Source organism: Panthera tigris, chromosome B2, assembly GCF_018350195.1.
Source record: "Panthera tigris isolate Pti1 chromosome B2, P.tigris_Pti1_mat1.1, whole genome shotgun sequence".
Lineage (NCBI taxonomy): Eukaryota > Metazoa > Chordata > Mammalia > Carnivora > Felidae > Panthera > Panthera tigris.
Window position 1 is genome coordinate 148,574,993 of NC_056664.1, and position 6,000 is coordinate 148,580,992.

Consider the following 6,000-nt stretch of genomic DNA (forward strand, 5'->3'; position numbering starts at 1 on the left):
TCTCTCTTTGTCTCAAAAATAAAATTAAAAAACGTTAAAAAAAAAAATTTAAAAAAAAAATGCATTTCAGCCGGCAGCTCAGCCCCCGTGTGCTTTGCGGGGGGACAGCGAAACGCTGCCTGGGGTGGTGAGGGGCTGTCCACTCTGTGGCCCTAGAGGGTTTGACACCCCAAGACGGCGCCCCGCAGAGAGGGGACATCTTTGTTATCCTGAGCAGGAGAAGGCTTCCTATTCTCGAGAGTCCTTTTCGGGAGGCTCAGTATTAGGAAGAAGAATCCTTGGAAGGCGGGCACACGGAAATCGGTCTTAAATCTCCGCCACCCCCCTGCAAGGTGTGTCCGCATCCCCCAGGGTTCGAGCATCCTCTCTGTGACCTGCTGGCCCAGAGGCTTTGCTTCATAGACTGAGGGTTCCTGGGGAATGCCCTTGACAACATTCTGTTTTGTGTTTTTTTGGTCTGTTATATATGGGTGGGGGGAGAGGGTGTGAGCAGTGGAGGGGGGCAGAGGGGAAGAGAGAATCTCAAGCAGGCTCTATGCTCAGCATGGAGCCCAACGACAGGGCGCGATCCCACGACCCCGGGATCGTGATCCGAGCCGAGATCAAGAGTCGGACGCTCAACCGTCTGAGCCACCCAGACGCCCCTAACGTTATTTTATTAAATTTTATTATTTATGCATTAAGTCATTTATTAATTTTATTAAGAGGCGTCTGGTAGAACACGAGGGCTCAGAGTTAGCACGGTGGCAGAGTGGCTGTGAGTGGCCTCCGTCCGCAGTCACGAAGGAAGCCACAGTCACTCTAATGGTTGTGCCGCCTGGGCCGAGGTTCACGCAAGTTCCCGGCACCAGCAGCGGTGACCCAGTCCTTTGAGGTACGGATAACGGAGAGCAGGTGACATTAACCTAGGAAGTGAGAAGCGTGTGTGAGGAGACGCGTGCTTTGGGACCGAAGACCGCTGATTGCTTCCTATCTTTTCAGAGATGGCATTTGCTGGAGGCTGACCCCTAAGTAGTTCTTACCTGAGAAAAACCGAGAGGCAGCTCGTTAAGAAGGACACGGAATGTGGCTCTCGACACTGAGGCTGATCTGGATCTCGCAGCAGAGGGAAGCTGGGTGTTTGTGCTCAAGGAGTCCCGCAGGAGGAAGGGCAGCTGCCTCTGGGGGTGGGGGTGAGGAACGTGCAGAAATCAGAGCTACCCTGAGCACCGGCTCACGCTCCTCCGGCTGGAGGGACCCATACATGGAAACCGTGCGTGATTATTCTCTGCTATTAAACACAGATCTGTGTGTGTTGCAGGATCGTATGCAAACGCGGGAGGGAGGAGCGTGGTGGGATGGAGGAAGAGGTCAAAGTTCGGCACCCAGTGTCGCCGTGTGTTGGCCTTGGGCTCTCGGGGCCTCCTGTCTTAGTCCAGGGGTGCCCCCGGCTTGCAGCCTGCCCTGTGGGGCTCGCCGATCTGTGGCTATGAGCACATGGAAGTCCTGTGTGGGCAAGGACTGGGTAAATGCAAGTGAGAAGAAAAGGGTGGTCTCAGAAACAGGCGCGGTTTCCCTAGGCCAAAGTCTACCGACCGGCCTAACCCCTCACCACCACCTGCGCCCAGCCTTGACATCCACAGGGCCCGTTCGGTGCCAGCCACGCCCCCTCGGTTCTGTTTTCCCTCCAGGCTCAGGCCCAGGTCTGAGCGTTTGCTACTTTGCTGGCTGGGCAACCACCCCACGTTCTGCAGCGTGGACCAACAATTGTATCATGCCCACGGGCTGGGTGGAAAGGCCCATTTGGACGGCTGTCCCGAGTGGCGTTTGAGGCTCCGTTGGTACCTGAGGCCTCCGGCGGGAAGGCTCAAGCCGCTTTCGGTCTGTTCCCATCACTGGGCCCTGAGGCGGCTGGAACTGGAGGACGCACTTTCCACCTGCCCCCCACCCCCCTCCCGCCCCCTGGGAGGAGGGAAGGCCCAGCTGGCACTGTCACCAGAGCCCCTCCCTGTGGCTTCCCCGTGGCCTCTCTCGGCCCAGTCGGCTCCTCCCAGCACGCAGGGGTTCCAGGAGTCTCTGTACTGTTCTCCCTGGTGGCCGGACCAATTTGCATTCCCACCCACAGCGCAGAGGGCTTCCTCTCCACGCACTGGCACTCGTCACACTCACACTCCTTTCGGGTCCTTTGGGTAACAGCCCTTTTGACAGGTGCGAGGTGGCATCTCACTGTGGTTTTCCTCTGTCGTGTTGACCACCTTCCTTTCTGTTCCTGTTTTGGTTTGCTTAGACATGTGAGCAGCTCTAGGATATTGCCTTGACCGACAAACAGGGCTGGAGCCCCGAGCTCTCTGCGATTATTATTTATATCCATTCGATGTTACTCAGGTAATTCAACAATATAATGAGGCATCGAAGCTTAGGGAAGGCTGCTCCTTCAAAATGAGAGACTTCTTTAGGGGCAGATATGGACCAAAATTCAGATGCTGTCATGACATGTAATTGTGCATGGGCGTGTGTGTGCACACCTCTCGTGAAGACCGACATGGCTTCCAAGCTGAATTAGATGATTTCTTGAAACTTAACAAAAAAGAATGTGATACAAACACAGGAGGATATGTTCTACCTAGTGATTGACCTCTCTAGTTAATTTCACCGCTTAAGATTAAAATATCCCAAGGCAAGATTGTCCTTACTCATCAGTCAGTATGGGAGAACATTCTAAGGGGACGGTTGTCTTCCTTCCCTCCATTTAGTATTCAAAAGGTGGTCAATTACCATTTGTAGGACTCTTGACCATTTAGCTATTATGTAACTTATTACTCGGCACAATAAATGTTGAATATATGAGCTTGATTCAGTATACACTGGCTCACACCCTAAATCTTAAGATGAGAAAGTTTCCAACCCCCAAGTTAAAATCTTTCAAGCTGCATGAAATGGCTGATTGTCTATCAGAATAATACGTTACTTAACTGTACTGGTAGTCTCTGTGTCATGACATTTGGGAGCCAGGGGCTTTGCCACATGAAAATTACAACATATGGTAAACACAAGAAGCAAATGTTAACTATGACACTAACAACACTTGAAACAACACTTCACTTGTTACAATGTTTTCACCTAATGAAGAAATATTTTTAAAGAAAGACGAAAACATTTATATAGAGATAAAAGTGGGGCATACTTTGTGTCTAATATTTAAAATATTCATTTCTTTTCTATCCTTCAACATTATTTAAACATTTTTTAATGTTTATTTTTGAGTGGGGGGAGGGGCAGAGAGAGAGGGAGACACAGATTCCCAAGCAGGCTCTAGTCTCGAGCTGTCAGCACAGAGCCCGACCCAGGGTTCAAACCCACAGACCGTGAGGTCATGACCTGAGCCGAAGTCGGACGCTCAACCGACTGAGCCACCCAGGCGCCCCTACATTTACTTATTTTTGAGAGACAGAGAGAGACAGCGTGAGCAGGGGAGGGGCAGAGAGAGAGGAGGACACAGAATCCCAAGCAGGCTCCAGGCTCCAGCCGTCAGCACAGAGCCCGACGCGGGACTTGAACTCACCGACTGCGATATCATGACCTGAGCCACCCAGGCGCCCCCGGAGTAAAAGTTATTTTAAAATATTACAGCGTTCCTCTGTTTGGAAGCATGACTTTCTGGCATGATGTACTACTTACAGGATTATTTTTTATCCTCTTTTTTTTCTTGTAACGCCTCTGTATGGGGTTTCACCTTCATCCTTTTCTGTTAGGCGTCTTTGTGCAACACTAGTTTTCCTGAACACGTGGAAGGGAAGACTTACTTAGGGTGGTTTTTCTCATTTTATCGTTTTCTCTCTCCTCTGCTGTCGACTTCACCATCAGTGAAAATTAGTGAAAGGAAACTTCGCTTAGGCCAGTAGGGGGAGCTCTCAGCCCCTACCACTTGGCATCATTTGCAGACCCAATAGGAAGAGAGCACCTGGCGAGTTCATACCCCCTTCGCTACTAATTTTTCGCCCCTGCAGAGGAAGAAAATCTTCCTCGTCCCCCTAGCAACTGTCCAGCCAATGAGAGGCAGTCGTCGTTCAGCCAATGAGAAGCCTTTGAAGTCCCAGTGTACTCCAATCCGCTTTTGGTTTACAACAGCCCCTCCTCCTCGCCTTTGGTCTATGAAACGTGCGACTCTTTCGTTCTCTGGACCTGCGTGTGGTTTTGCCGGAGCTTGCTTGGCCTGGATTGCGGTTCTCTGCTATATTCCTGAATACACTTGTTTTTTTTGCTAGTAAAATGACAGTTTTATTTTTTAAGGTTCACACTTAGGCCCAGGCCAATTCCAGTAAGTGTTTTCGAGGAACTTGATAAGCTAATTTAACATCTTACCTGGATGAGTAAAGGCCCAGCCAAGAAGAGCCACAGCATTCCTGAAAAAGAAAAATAAGGTGGAAGATCGTCCTGTCACACACCAAGCCCTATTATACAGTTATAGTGACTTACCTGTGTTACCGGGGTAGTTACAGGCCGACATGCAAATGGAACAGAATAGAGACTTCAGGGGAGAACTCATGTATGGAACGGTGATTTATGTTAGAGACCGCGTTGCCGGTAAGCGGGTAAAGACGGGCATCTTCAACATAAATAACAGCGCGATAATTGTTTATGTATGTGGAAAAGTGAAATTTGATCCCTCCCGCACTCCATCCACAAAAATCAATTTCAGATTGGTTAAGGATTTAAATATGAAATGCAAAACTTTAAAACTTTTGGAAGAACACATTGAATAATAACTTTCTAATCTTGGGTTACATTAGGATTTTTGAAAAACAAAGCCCCAAAAGTAGGAACCATTAAACGATGGTAAACAGAACTACATTCACATTTAAATTTTCTGCAAACACAAAGAAACTGAAGAGGTAAGCCATCATCTGCCACGCACACTACCAGCAAAGGGTTGGTGTCCGTGACATACAAAGAACTTCTGGAAATCGGTCAGCAAAACACCAGCTATGTGAAAATGGGGCAACAAGAATCTCGGAAGAGTGTCTGCGTGTAGCTCAAGCAGATGAGAAGACACGGAACCTCAATAGTCACTGGGGAAATGCAAATTTAAAACACAGGCCAAAAGCAGGGGGCGCCTGGGTGGCTCAGTCGGCTGAGCGGCCGACTTCGGCTCGGGTCATGATCTCCCAGTTCATGGGTTCGAGCCCGCGTGGGGCTGTGTGCCGACAGCTCGGAGCCTGGAGCCTGCATCAGATTCTGTGTCTCGTCTCCTTCCCTGCTCATGCTCTGTCTCTCTCTGTCTCAAAAATAAATAAAAAAAACATTAAAAAAAATTTTAAACACAGGCCAAAAGCAAACAGAGGAGTTTGCCATGTGTTGCAGGATTTTTTTTTTTTTACCTCAACACCCGGATTCGTCGTCTCGCTGCTTCGAAGAATGAACAGGTGGACACAGAACGAGGAGCAGGCATAGGTTTATTAGAAAGGAAGAATATTAGGAAAGCTCTCACTACAGAGACGGGGCATCGAATGCCCTCGGACTGTAGGCAAGGGTCCTTGTTTTAGAAGGTCCTGGTCTGCCCTCCCCCCCTCCCTTCCCTCTTATTCTCTCCCAGGTCCCACCCTTATTGGCTTGATAGCTCTGGGTGCTGGGAGGTCCATTCCTGATTGGCTCGTCTCGGTTGTATGAGGGCTGGTCTATGGCCACATCATTCCTTGTGGGTCATATGTTTCATGGTCTATTTCTTATTCTTAGTTAGATCTTTTGTCAAATTCCTGAGGGGAACCTGAGGGGGAGTAGGTGGGGTCTGTTTCATGCTGGAGAGGAACCTTACCCTTGAGGGGGTCTGCAGTGGTCAGACCCTCCCAGCATTGTTCCAAAATGTGTTTTTCTCCACCCAGGGACCTCAGGTCCCAACCTTTCCCCCCTGCCTATTTTACCCTATCTTTCGCCATCACATATGTGCATATACAAATACATGCGAAAGACATTTTAAGAGGCTAGAGGGTTCTTTCAACGGATATATCCTGATCTTTGTGTGTT